A 14,942-nucleotide genomic window follows, 5' to 3' on the forward strand; every position below is an offset into this window, starting at 1 on the left:
GTAGCTGAAAAAGAAAAGGGGAAGAGATTAGACACAGGGGTTCTGTTGCTAGTTTGATGTGAATTAATCCATTTACTTGATACTGAATCATTTGGAATCACGCATTAAAATTGCATTTGACATCCCATTATACATCCCATTGTGAAAAATATTAGCCACTCGGTCTAGTTTCATCATGTCGTTTCATGTAGAATCCATAGGGGAGCTGAGTTGCCGGTGATCTATAATGCATGGGAGGAGAGTGACTGCGGAGCTTTGGGGGATTTTCTGTATGTGTTGAGGCTTTGCAATATAATTCTTTCATCATCTGTTTTTTTTTTGTCTTACTCAGTGAGTATTTAGGCAGAAGTGAAGGTTGGACATAACTGCTGGGGATGTTTTCAGCAGCTTTAAGTGCTCTGGGAGTCCACTTCTGCCTGAGCCGTACCCAGGCACTGTCCTGTATTTTTTGGGTGAAGCATGACTTCTGTAATTCCCTTGAACACAGACAGCTGGAAAAAGGAAACAGGAGGAGTCCAGACCGGCTAGATGGAGAGGACCAAGGCTGGAGAGAGAGGGGGGGAGAGAGAGAGAGAAGTTCAAAATAAAACAGCTCAAAAACAGAAAAATGACAAGGACATAAGCTGTAAAATAGAGAAAGACAGCCCAACATTTAGATAAGAGAGGAAAAGAACGGAAATCCCTCGCTATAAAAAGTAGAAGAGTGATGCTTTTTTATAAAAGGAAGAGACACAGCTGAGACAATGTAAGAACTACTGTCATGTGTCATCAAAATCACCCAGTTCTTATCAGTACTTGGGCTGAGATTGGGGATGACTCAATTGCACAAGTTTGCACATATGTGCACATGCACAGCAGCTGACAGAACAATTTTCTTTAATCTTAATAACCATGAATATGATAGATTGACCCATTTAATCTGCAAAGCAAGTGATCTGTAATTTCACTCCTTTATTCCTTATCAAATCCCATAATGCCTGCTGTATCTCTCCATATCCATAATACATGCATTGTGATAATTTGAAGTGCATTATGTAACAGTTTCTCAAAACCCTCAAGGCGGCAGTGGGTGAAGAGGTGGAAGAAGCAAGGGATTTGCTGCGAGAGAAGGAGGAGAAAGAGAATGAAAGGAGGAGGGAGGTGAAATAGAGAAGACGTGAGAAATTAAGGGCAATCTAGGATGAGACAATGAGAATAGGATAAGAGAGTGGGGGTGTCGCAGGGATGCGCAGAACAGAATTCATGCAACGACTCCGTAAACAAGACAGAATGTTTGTTTCAGGCAGACGTAGCGAGAGACAGTGAAGCAGGATGGAAGCACTTCCTAATTTGCTCCTCGATGCAACTCTAAAGAGATGTTTAGATTAAGACTCTAAATGTACATGAAGCTTTAGACCAAATGTGAAAAGTATGTAGTAATTTTAAATGCATCTGGGAAGTTAGATTTAATTTAAACAGGAATTTGTGTTCAGATTGCATGCTTTTCATCAAAGAAAATTAAAAGATGAGAAGTCTTCAGTTTTCATTCAACTATTTTCCTATTTGGTAAACCCTGAAGTCATGTTAAATAAAGTACATCAGTTTAGATGAACATCATTATGATGACTGGCATACAATCAGTCACTTCCAAAAAGAAATCACAAATTGAAGAAGTATGTGTAAAGGGAACATCTGTTTCCGAATGATTTTAAATAAACCTGAATTGAATACTTAATCAAATCTTATTGATTTTGACTCATGCATAGTCTAGCCTTTCAAACTCAAACTAGTTGAAGATGCTCAAGGCTCCAAGAGTCAAAATGGAATTTTTTCATACACAAATTCCCATTCCTCCCTTCTCCTTTTGAGAGTTTTTAACTTTTTCGTTATATTTTTGCAGGTGAATGGGTTCAGAAGCCTGAGAGGAATCCATTAAAATAAGTCAACCTATTATGAAATTGATTTGGAAAGCTGCATCAGACTGTTCTCTGGACATTTCACTAAAAATCTCATAAAGGCTAAAAGTCAAATCAGCAAAAATCTTTGTGACTAAATACAGACAATAACAATCAAACAAAGTCACTTTTCTCTCCTGGGGGGCTACATGTCCTTTGGTTTCTGTTAATCTGTTTCACAACTCTAAATCTGAGCATGTTTGCAGCCCTGGTATAACTTGGCAGCAGAAAGACTCCAGTGCTGTGTATCCAAAATGCCAAGTTTGCTGATCAAACACAGAATGCCCAAAGAAACGAAAGCCCTTCAAAGGCTACAGTTGGTCAACTGGACGTAATGCTGTGAGTTATGCCATGAAAAGACAAGCCAAACATTTTACATAATGAAAGACAATGGACCTAAAATACTTTTTTTGGGTGGTTTCATGATCAATAATGTCAATAGTCATTTCTCCCTTTGTGCAGTGCAGCTTTAATCTAGACTTTTATTTTCCCAGTGTTCACTGTTATAATGATGAGCTAAGACAGCTTTCTGATTTAATCATCTGGTTTGCTTTACAGTTCAGTGTGCACTTCAAAGGTCAATCTCCTAGGACTAACCAGACTTAATGTCATTGTGCTGTACTCAGTAGAACAGCCAGTAAGCCCCAGCATCGCAGGATCATGTGGGTCCAACATGTACATTTACAAAATCACATATGAAGTGTAACATATTACTAAGAATCTACTGTGCAGAAGGTTAACCTATTTTACCCATCATATGTTTGAGTTTGTGGTAAAATATGACAAGCCTCAAATTTGTACTTTGCACCAGCTTCTGTCTTAGATTTTCTAACTAGACGCTGAACTATGGCAAAAACCCTCAGAGGCAGACTGAGGTGTATCAGCTGTTAAAACCTCACAGCCTGGTAAGCTTGGCAGCATGTGCCGCCAGACTGAGCAGAACGGCATTTTTAATGTGAAGGAATACAGGGGAAAAACGGGCGAGGGCCGGTGTTGTGCATCCTAAATGTGTGTGTGTGTGTGGGGAGGGGTGCATACGGAGGGTTTAGCTTGCCTGAAGCAAAGCGTCCACAAAGTGCATTTTGAATGCGAATTGTCCTGACCTGAGTTCATTTCCACACTCAAACAAAAGCTTACCAACAGATGACAACTCCATTGAACACACGCAAACACTTTCTCATATGCCATCCACTGTAACAACATATTCAGTAAGATTTCCTCTGGTTTGAGAGGCAGCTTGAGCTGGATTAACCGCCTTGCAAAAGTTAGACAGTTGGCATTAATATCTCTATTTTCCTTGTAGCCTCTGAAAATCAGACCATTAACTTGCTTCACTGATTAAGCCAACTGGCAGAAATTTTCTAGTCCCATACAGCTCCCTAAAGGAAACTAACAGCCAGCTAAACTTACTGAAACTACCGGCAGTCACATGTCTGTGAATAAACAACCTCACAATATTCTCATAATGCTCACTAGGGGATGATTTCATTATCTTTTGAATAATGTCAATATTACTTTCCCATATTAAATGTGCTTTCAGACAGCAGTGGATATCGCAAAAAGTTCTACCCATGCAGCCTGCTGATCAAGTAAGAGAAAGTTGAATTCACGTTATGAGACAGACTTCTTCCTCCGAGAAAGGAATTTGCCTTTACAACTTAAAAAAACCTTACAGACATAGTTAATTGCTATGTTAATAAAAACATTTTAAGTACATGATTAAACTCATAAGTATTTGTTTGTCAGTGTTAGTACTTTGTAACACGTCTATATGCGTAGCTAACTTCTCTCATCAGTCCAATGGGAAGTGCAAGTTTGTCAATTAAAATTTTAATTAGCTGTAAGTTAAAGCACTTGTTGTTTAATCAGATTGAATATTTCACCCTACCCTGCCTCATCTTAGGATGTCTGGTGATTCTTCCTACAAACATCCACCTCCGTATTCCCAACACCGTAAGTGAGCTGCAGCTCACAAGTCTGCTATTCTGTTTGAAAACACATCAATTGCGGCAACAAGAAGTCAGCTGTTGCCAGACACATACACATACTATATGGCACCTCTGCATGTTGTGGAGATGGGGAAGTGTAATCACACCTGATAGAAAAACAATGTGTATTTACAAATCTGGCGCGTGTTGACAGGCCTGAGCATTATTTTTGTGCTGTGTTGATTCTTGTGCACTGACACCTGAGGTCAGGCTAGACAACCAGTGCCAGAGTAGCATCACTAATGTGACATCCATCAAAGATACAAATTGAAAGTCACTGACAATGGACTGGAATAAATGACTTAAACCATTCATGGTGCTTTTGATGCCTGATGAGGTTGGAATAGCAAGGAAAAATTTGGATATGATCAGCAGATTAATTCATCAGTGATCGTACTTTCAATTTTACTTGGTGGAAAATATTACACCTTTCAAGCCTTGGGCGCATTAATTAGATCCGTAATATTAACATTGTGATTCGGAGCAATGTTTTTTTTAAAAATACATAAACCTTTAATCTTTTCCACTTTGTTTCTACGTATTAGTCTAGCTGGTGACATGTTTATAATGTCCACAGTCACAGGCAGCCTGAGGCATATCTGAACTGCAATTGCTTATGGTGCCAGAGCAACCATGGGTCCACACAGAGCATGAAAAAAGTGAAAAGGAAATTGTTTTTCAACTATTTTGCCAGCCACATTCTTCAAAAAAATATGTTCAGTTTCTATATTATTCTGCTTTCTGATATATTCTTAGACTTAAATCTGTTTGTGTTTTGTTGGAACTATAGCAAATAAAAAAAGTCTATTTTTATTGCAATTTAAAGCAGCAATAATCAATATTCTTTTTATTGAGTGCGGATAACATGACTATTTGTGTGTGAAATGGGTTGCTGGTAGTGACAAACCCACAGAGAATTATCACGTGATTCAGCCGCTTTTACCTCCACTAAGATTTTATGGATTTCTTTAAGGTCATTGTACAACTGTCTTTTATACTGGTCTGTCAGTTTGAGAAGACCAAATTACTAATGACTGTACAAAGCATTATTCCTGAGAAATACTGTGCGTGTTCAGGTGTGCAGTTCAGTTGCTAGTTTATTTTAATTATCCAGTGACACACTCTATTCTGACATCAATGAATGGCAGCAGAAGAACAACAAGCTGGATTCTGTCTGTTCCCCTCTAACTGGAGAACACTTCACATTTGATGTAGTCTGAGTTAAAGAGGTTGGCTGAGCCAGAGTCCTTTGCCACTGAAATGCAACACAGAGAGGCAGAGGAAGGATGGTGCTGCAGCCCACGGTTGGATAGCAGCTAGCATACGTCGGGAGTAGCCTGCAAAGCAGGCAACAACGTCATCACCTTAAGCCAAGTTGATGAGGACTGAACTGCTGGAAACAACAGGCAGAGCTGACTGGCAGTATTTGCGCTGCAGTTTCCCACTGTTACCAACCAAAGTCACAGTAAATCACCATGCTGCTGTGAGTTTCACCATGGCCTGTTATTTTTCATTGGACTACAGAATGTTGCTGACACCAGCACAGAGAGGAAAGTGCCAACATGTGTGACGACAGGAGGTTTAAAACTTTCCTCAATGATCAGCTGAAAGAATAATCCAGTGCCAAGTGTAAAAAAAGGCAAGCAGAACCCTTTGCGTTAGGGAGCCAGTGCCAGAGGTACAAGCAGCACAGCGATGTTAGCGAGAGCTATAGATAAACTTAAGCTTTCTTGTCTGACTTGTGCATGTCAGTGTACATGACTGGTGTGTTGGATGAACTTGAACTTTCCAACACTTTTCTTTAGGGATTGCTTTGATGGTTACCACACTTTTACTTCACTGCAGCGTCTTATCTGCTGGATTTCACAAATGTTTTCTCAATATCCTGAGAACTATGTCGCTCACTCTCTTAAGTAGTGTTCACACTCAGTTCAACGATATGCGCTTGCGAGCTGTTCCCATCACAGATCAGGGGTCACATCTGACACCAATTTTGAATGTCAATATGTCATTTTATTAATCTTAGAGGGTCTATTCATTTCTTTTCATAGGATGAGCACAATGCCGATCTATCTTATTTGCCAAGATTTGGAGATATCTGCCTCTGTAATTTCTTCCACCACAGTAGTGAAATTTTGTTGTCATCATGATATTGATGACTTTTTTGTCATAAATTGTTATATTTTTTAAAAATCAACAGCAACATCTCACACACAAAACAGTGTCCAAGTTATTCTGGATAACCCACAGAACACAATTCCAACAGTTTTCATGGAGACTATTTCATTAGTAAAACCCAGTGCAACGGTTCACAGCAAGGTGAGGAGTAAGTGAGGGTAAACTGACTTTTTAACAAAGTACATAATACATTTTTTGTGTGTGTTTCAAACACACATTCTGGAAGCTAAGATGTTACAGTTACTAAGATGTTGCATTCTCTGCATGCCACTTCCTGCAGTGAACTCCCCAGAAAGACCCCATGCTTCTCCCTCTGATTTCTGATTTCTAAAATTCTTTGGCTTTGGGTTCTGGTCCATTCTGCCATTTATTGTCGCTGGTTTGTCTCCAGTTTTCTTACATAAGATACTGATGCTCTCTTATCAAGCCAATTCCACCCAATTTGTGCTGTCTTTGACAAATCGTGAGATATCATTTGGCAGCACCCTTTTTTGAGAGATTCTCACATGGGCTCTGGCTCACAGCATATTCACAATGCCTGACAAAAGACATCACATGCCCTATGTTGCACACCCAGGGACACTGAAGCGTTATTCCGTCTGTATTTCAGAGATCATTTTATGTAATTTGTGTCAATCATTTTACTGAGCAAAGATTGTATACTGCGTATTAAATTGCAAATAATGCATTACCTTAGAAAAAGTGTATATGCTCTCGTTTTATTTGTGAGAAGTTTTGTAACCTCTCTGACTTTGATTCCACAAATTACAAAAACCATGAAGCTTTTAAGTGCATTATGTGATGTCATGGTTGTAGCCTAATTGACGTTGCTATTTGGCAACCTTTTTTTCTTTTTTTTAAAAGTTCTATGTATCGCCCTAGTTATACTTTGCTCATCTGTCTATACTGCCACTGTTGTGTGGTTTCAGATGTACATGCGTACTGTATGGTGCATATATTAAGCCCTTAGCCTGTCAATCCTGTATTGTGCTGTCTAGAAATGTTTGAGCAAGTTAGATGGACCCCCACCATATCAAAGAAGACCGTACTGATTTTACATTACTATAAAAATAGTTTGCTTTAATACAATTTATAAAGTGACAATTTTGCCAAAGGACAGAATTGGGTGGACACTCAAAATAAATTTGAGGGCTATCTCTGCATACATTTGTAAAATTTTGTTCCTTTACTATTACAAAAAAACAAGGCTGAGTTAAATGGTTTATGTGCTCGAAACCCGTTCAGCATCATGGTGCGTAGACATAACACAGAAAAAACATTTTGTAAGAAAATTCCTGAGGGTTTGGGGTTTCAGTGTGTGGAATAAAACCACCAGCTGTAAATCCCTCAGTCACCCCCTTTACCTGACAAGCTTTTTATCACATCACAACACTGTATTATAATTCCACCAATGTTGTCCATATGCTGACTCTCTCTTGCAGGCATGTACTGGCCAAACCTAGACAAGCCCCAAAGCACGTGCCTGAACACAAAACAGCCATATTTACTGGAAGCACTAATTATGCAATGGCCAAACACTGTGTCCTCTCATTGTGCTTTGAAACTAAGTAGCTTTCAGACCAGGGAGAAATTTCTGCTAAGTGCAGCAACCAAAAGAGATTTGTTGATTTGATAAAGGCAATACAGTGCAGACCTCAAAACTGAATTTTTTTTTACCTTTTCTCTGATGTAACTCCAACAGCATGTATATGGTAATGGAGTCATGGTATCCGGTAATCGGTGATCCAGAACCATCTGTCTGCTCAATACGTCACCTTGTTCACACCATGTGCTACCTGTGTATTTTACTTTTCTGATGTTGTCTGTATTGCTCTTAAGTTGATTGCTAATCACTCTGATACTGATGATTGATAACTGCATAAAAATTGAGACCAGAAACTCAACAAATAAACAATGTTTTGTCAGTTATAGGATAACAAACAACATATCTGTTGTGCACTCTTTTCTGTTAAAGCTAATTTATTATTCACACTATTGCTGACACCTTAATGCAGATGTAAAGTATAGCATTGCTTCATAACTTAATAGCATTGCCCACACCCAGGGAAATATATAGTTCTGTCCAGAACATTAAAACTACTTGGATATGTGTCATATGTGACACCATAATAACTGCTCAAGATTAGTCATTTTAAAAATAAGCTCTTTGGTCATCTGCCATTCTCATTTGTCATGGAGTCCTTGCATGGGAAATATCATTTTTGTGCAGGTATAGTTGAAGAAATATCCCAGAGGACTGTGGTTCAAAACAAATGACAAAAAGAAAAAGTCTCTATTTCCATCCCACACATAACAGATAACATTTTGAATAAGTGAATATATGTACAGTATTTTGAGGCATAATTTGCAGATGTGCGAACAAATTTTCCCAGTTGCGTATCAAGATGTGTCTAAAACTTTACAAATATTTAAGTGTTTTGTTATACAAAAAAAAAATGCACTCATATGAGATTAATTTGCACTAAAGAGTATACTTTCCACAGTGTTACACCAACTATGTAGTTGAACAAAGTTAATATTATTAAACTTGATAAATTGATTTACTCAGCTGTTACGGTTGGTTTGCATGTTTGCCTGAATTCAAGGTTCTACTACATGGCTCTTCCTTAATTGGTTTTAAGTTAATTGACGTAGAGCGCACAGCATGAGGACTGTGTTTGTTTTGCGGTCAGTATGCTGTGTTAGTCAGAAACCCTTGCAAGTATGATGATCAAGTGATGTGACAGTCAATGGCTTTTTCCAGGAATAGAATAGAATTGCATTTAAAGGTAAAAGCAGCAACTCCCCCAAACCAACTGCAACAATAGAAGAAAAACACTTCCATTATTCTTATAATATGTGTTAAGATTCGGGTTTTTTTTCAGTGTTTATGTAAGTTATTTAGAATTATTTATATTCCTTGGGAGGAAATTGTTTATTACTGATTTCATCATGTTGCAAAAGATATCTTGGAGCTAGTTGCTTAACACTGTGGTGAGTTACTTAAGGTTAATGTAATTTATAAATGAAGTGTCATATTGGGTGTTGCACATTGTTTACACTGTAAACAATCTGTGACAGTGCCCTCTAAAGAGAGGCAGCGGAGGCATAGAGAGAGACCTGAGGGAGGCAGCTAAAGGAAGAGCTTCTTTGCAAAGCTGTTTTCAAAGCAGCTTTCAAAGTAGCCGACCAACCACTGAATCATATTTACTGAAATATTCAGCAACCAGATCCTACACGCTTTCCTCCAATGAATTATTATTTTTTTGACTGTGTAGTTCTTGTTAAAGAGTAACTTAACACCAGCTGAAAAATACTTGCTGACCTCCAATGGTTGTAGTGCCGTAATGTAGCTGTGATAGAGGTGATAGAGCATGCATGGTGTTAGGGGTGCAACAGATTGGAAACTTTCAACCAGAAGAGGTCAGTGAAACTGCTTTTCAGCTTGATGTGAAGTCAACCCGTTTTCACTCCCTGACTCGTCACATATGGACGCATGGTCAAGACCCATGGGCATCAGTTTGTAACGCACTGGGGATCCCTATAGCGTCACAGTTCAGCTCAGTGGGGGAAGCCCTGTAGCAACAGTTTTTGACAGTAAAGGTAGGTACGTATATGATATTTTACAGAAAAGACTGAGTAAGGAGGTGGTTGAGGTGGAACCAGGTGGGTGTTCGTGTCCCGTGTGCAAGAAAATGTGAATATTAAATATTTTTATTTAACTTAGGCAAGTTATGTAAATTGACCTAAGTGACGTAATGTTGCTTGCGTACTAACAAACCATGATCTTTTCTAACCATAACCAAGTACTCAGGCTCAACTTTTGCTGGACTGCAATATGACAGTATCCTGCAAAGTGCTGCGGTGGAATACGTTAACGTGCGTGAATTTAAGGTATTTCTACCATTTACCTGCCAATCTTTGTGACAAAAGATAAAATCAATGCAGTCATGATAACTTTCCAGAGTTGTTAAATCCTGTCTCAGAATATTATGCAGACAACCTCTGTGCAGTGTTTTGGCATGTCTATTAAACTGGACTTCCTGGATCATTTGATTCTTTTACCAGTACCTGAAACAACACACCCTCCACCAAAGCAGCCCCTTGCATTCTTTTAGGCAGAGGTAAAGCTGGGTATGTGACTTTGACACAGGTTAACGTGCTTTGCATCATGTCCTCCAACCTACAAGTTGCCTAAAAGTAACAAAAATGTAACCATAGAGGCGGAAAAATAAAATGTTATATTGGTCCAAGTATAATATAAGATTTCCTTGACTATAAGACAAATTCCTAAGGGAGGGTGTTGGATAAAAAACTTTTTGAAGGTAAGATACTTTGAATAAAACAACAAAGGCAGATTTAATAAATACAACAAATCCCTGAACATTAATTACATAGTAAATGTCAGGGAGTTACACTCTAAAACTGGCTGTATTATTAAAAATAAATAAATAAAATGGTTTAGGGTGCTTTAAATTCAGTACAAATGTTGAGCCTATTGGTCTTTGTAATTCAAGTTTACCATCTCAAAGAGAATCTGCAGCGCTAATATATTTTTTAAATTGATCTACAGCCCATCCAAATCAGCACTTCCCTTTTGGAATTTGAGCTGGTTGGAGTCAAGCACTAACTTTCAGGTGAATTAAGATGGTCAAATTGAAAGAACTTGTCACATCTCTTACTGGATAAATTGCTGCACAATTCTAATTAAAATGTTACCTCTGGGATGTTTCTATCAATGAACTCAAGCCAAATTTATTTAGAGATTCTGAATATTACTTTTTTACTTCGACCTCTCAGACTTTTATATTTGATTATGTCAGAAATATTAGGAACCTTCAATGCCAGCTCAAATCAACATGCTGTGTGTTTGCTGTCATCTAACGCTGCCAACTTCCAATGTTTCCAACATTATATTTTTTTTGTCAGAAAATAAAAATCCTAACTTGAATCAGGTTTGGATATACTGAATGTTATATTTCTCCTCATTCTTGTAGAAACTGTAAGCGTATGAGAGAGGAAAGTTTAACATACTGTACAGAAAGGCTGCCTACATGTTCTGAACTGACTCAAACTTTGCGGGTATTTCTCTCCTTCTGTAAACTCCTTTTAATATAGAGAGTCAAGAGAGAGATGCAGTGCACTTCAAAGGTTATTTTCTGCACATAGTAGTAGCCAGACATGCTTGTAATCCTTTTCAGACTGGCAACATATCCTGATCTATCACCATGCAGTCTCAATGTCTGTTTTGTCTTTTTGTTTCTGTGAGAAACACATTCAACCTCTGGAAAGAAGAGTCACAGTGTGGTTCTGAGTCCCTCTCTGTGCAGTGCTCTGTCCCTGTCAGTAGCCCCTACTCACTTCTGACCTCAGTCACAATTAAACCACTAAAGCCATCGTGCTGCCTCTGTCTGCATCTGGGTCCTTCCCCTGTTGCCACTCTCCTGCATTCCACGTGACAGGAAGAAGCAAATTTTGTGAAAACAGGTTTACTAGGGAGCGAGGTCGGAGGGTTATTGGGTCATATCGTTCAAAACGAACACTCCATGGTTGAGGAATTTTGAAGAGACAGTGGTGGAAGTGGTATAAGGGTTTGTCTTCCTTTGCCATTGTCGGATCAGCTGGGCCAGACTGAGACTGGCATGTATGACCAGGCAGTCTGCAGGGAAGTGGAGTGAGGAAACTGCTGGCATGCTGAGGAAAGGCTGAGATGTATAGTGGCAATGACAAGATCTTTTATTGCCTTGCCTACTAAATTATGAGAAAATGTATTACTCTTTTCTCAATTTTGTTCTGTCATCAGCTTATTCTCACTTCTCTTCTTCTGCTGCTAACAATCTCATCCCCTGCTGACCTTCAACCTCCTTTTATTATTTGCCATATTCCTAATTTTCTATTTCCTGTTGACAGCTTTGTTCATTCATCTCTTCAGAGTGAGTCAGACGCTGCCTTCTTTTTGTCTTTGTGTCATGTTCTTCCATTGAGGAGATTGTGGAAATGACCAGAGGTGACAGCTTCATTATAAAACAGCAAGCTTGTTAATTATCCAGATGATGTCTTGTGGGAATTGTATTATTTACCCTCCTTAAATGAGATTGGCTCTCCCCACTTTTAAAGTAGTCTTTCCACAAGAAAGTGGAGCTTTTATCAGGCCTGACCACTTTTCCCTCCACATCACTCCTTTTTGGATTCAGTCCCCACTTCTGTCATCATTCCCTTACGATACATTTTTTGGCTTCCGTTCCTCAACTGAAAACAAATTTAAATGCAAACAAGGCAAATCTGCCTTGCATGTCCTCCCACAGGAAAGACATTAAAAAAAGCAACAAAAAAAAGAGAGGAAAATCATTGCAATCTCTTCCCTTAGGGAATTACATACAGAGATAGAGGGGAAATGCACAAAATAATTGTTGGTTCTAACATTGTTTATTTCAGTAATCATTCACACATTCCTTTCCGTCAACATTTCTATATGCAGTTATGTACACGTGAATAACCTTGTGAAGAGCTGTACAAACTTAGGAACATCCAATCCACCCATTAGGCATAAAAGGGGAGGGGGGGGGGGGGGACTGCAGTGCAAAAAAGACTATTTCCTCTCTGATTGGTGCAGCCAAATATGTTGCTACTACAAATTAAACTCAACACTTCAGAATGTGTATATGCATTCATCTGGAAATTCAAAAAATTCACGGTCTCTCAGTTGGCTGTCCAAATTACACCCCTTTCCCATGGGCTTCGGGTAAATTAAGTTGTAGTGTGATCTAACTATAGTTTACTTTGCTGTACACCCTGAAACAAGATTACCACATTTAAGCTGGATTCTCATCTACAGTATGAATAATTATGAAATGTGATCATCATCGCCATCATCATAAGCCGTGGCTTTAGCAAACAGATGGTTCAAAAATTCTCACAGGTGTGTCAGCATGCATCTACGAGTGCTACCCACATGTGAAACACTTGTTTTCTGCTTTGTCGAATGCGCAACGTTCTCTATCAGGCTGATGGCAGAGAAAATGAAGCGGGTCAGCTATGGCTCTCTCTCTTTCTCTCTCTCACACACACACACACACACAGACCCAGATTTCCTGGGTCCATGCCAGAGCAGTGCACGTGTGGCAACTGCTGCTTATCCAGTCCTCATGCATCAAAAGCTTTGCATGTTCAGAGAAGTCATAAACAGCTACAATATCTATCACAGAAAGGATTTCTCTTTTCATTTTTTGATTATAGTTAAAGCCATCTGCTTAGTTCTTTCAGCCATATGTCCATGAGTTGTGTGTTTGAGCAAAAACATCTGAATACCAGTTTATACTAAACACTCTTCTGTCTCTTCCTTGCCCATTTAAAAGTCACTTTTACCATCACATCTCATAATTTTCACTCAACAGACTTAACATGTAGGCCTAAAATTCTTTCCTGCTCATTACCTCTCAGACTAAATAAACTACTCTCACATTCATGAATAAACATAAATGCACAGTCTGTTAAATAATGATAAACATAAACAATGAAACAAACACTAAATGTGGCAAAACCTGAAACATGATTGAGTACACAATAATGCCTGAACAAGAGCCTCAAAACAGCTGTACATAAAGGAGTTTAAAGCTTGTTTTTTTCTCATGTGATGTGATGTCATGGTAGTGTAATTCAACAGTGGGTCATTCTATAGGTCGGACATTTCACGGTTTAGCGGTGGTGGTGGTAAACGCCTTTTTAAAAAGTAAACATGGCTCTGACAGCTGTGTGATAATTGCCTGAATACTTGAGTACATGCAGCTGAACTGGTACAGTTCCAAAAGTGCTACACTCTTGGCTGTGTTGGAGGTGACTCAGTTCAACATGTAAACTGAAGAGCTAATTCCCATAATTATCAGAAAAACCTTTATTCGCAGTCATTTCTGATCTTGCAGAGAATCGTTTTAAGAAAAAATGTCCAGGTTTGAATTATGAAGATAGGATAATAATTTCTGAATTAATTAGAAGTAAATTCAAAAGAAACTGTATCTTTTATAGAATATATTTAACAAGAAGATTGTTTTCATCAACGTTAATTGCACAATGGCCGATTCTTTCTTGTAGATTTAAACGCTAGACCATTTTAAATGGTTTACTGCCTAATTTCAACTAAATGCCATAATGACCATGATTAAAATGATCTCATTTTCTTGGCAGGCTGCACAGAATCATTCAAAATAGGCCTTGATTACAAAGCACAGTTGTTGAATATAAAAATGTATGTAATACTCCACAACTTGAGCTGTAATTCTAGGTCTTTTATCCATGCACTTGCTCAAATTGATGGATGACATGAAAGTATATTTGAATGGAATAAAGCATGAAAGCAAGTAAAATTCATACTACAAGAACAAACATCAGACAACTACATGAAATTCTGTTTTATAATCATTAACATAAATAGAAAATAAAGATGAAGTATATCAGCAGTAGAGTTAAAGCTGGGGTAAGCAATTTACAGTGGGGGAAAAAAGTATTTGACCCCTTGCTGATTTTGCAGGTTTGCCCACTTACAAAGAATGCAACAATCTACAATTTTAATCATATGTACATTCTAACAGTGAAAGACAGAATCCCAAAGAAAATTCCAGAAAATCACATCATATGAATTTTTAAAAATTGATGACCATCTGATGAGGAAAAACAAGTATTTGACCCCCTACCAAACAGCAAGTATTCTGGCTCCTACAAGCCAGTTAGTCTTTCTTTAAGACACAGCCCCAATCCCAACCAATTATCTACATCAAATACACCTGCCTCACCTCGTTACCTGTATAAAAGACACCTGTCAACACCCAAACAACCAGCATCCAACATC

At 38.4% G+C, this 14,942-nt stretch overlaps 1 protein-coding gene and 1 long non-coding RNA gene across 4 annotated transcripts in view; one reads left to right on the forward strand and one right to left on the reverse strand.

Moving 5' to 3' along the window:
• Positions 1 to 14,942, reverse strand: part of LOC123963091 — a 47,592-nt gene that overhangs the window by 21,281 nt on the left and 11,369 nt on the right. Inside the window, exon 3 of one of the 3 annotated variants that reach the window (XR_006823123.1) lies at positions 328 to 544. The exons of the other annotated variants lie outside the window; for them this stretch is intronic. This is a non-coding gene — a long non-coding RNA (uncharacterized LOC123963091). The remainder of the gene's footprint in view (positions 1 to 327; positions 545 to 14,942) is intronic. 3 annotated transcript variants of the gene reach the window in all.
• The window catches only part of mtnr1bb (melatonin receptor 1Bb), a 40,650-nt gene that overhangs the window by 7,167 nt on the left and 18,541 nt on the right, over positions 1 to 14,942 (forward strand). The gene's annotated exons all lie outside the window — the stretch shown is intronic.

This window comes from Micropterus dolomieu, linkage group LG23 (assembly GCF_021292245.1).
Source record: "Micropterus dolomieu isolate WLL.071019.BEF.003 ecotype Adirondacks linkage group LG23, ASM2129224v1, whole genome shotgun sequence".
NCBI lineage: Eukaryota > Metazoa > Chordata > Actinopteri > Centrarchiformes > Centrarchidae > Micropterus > Micropterus dolomieu.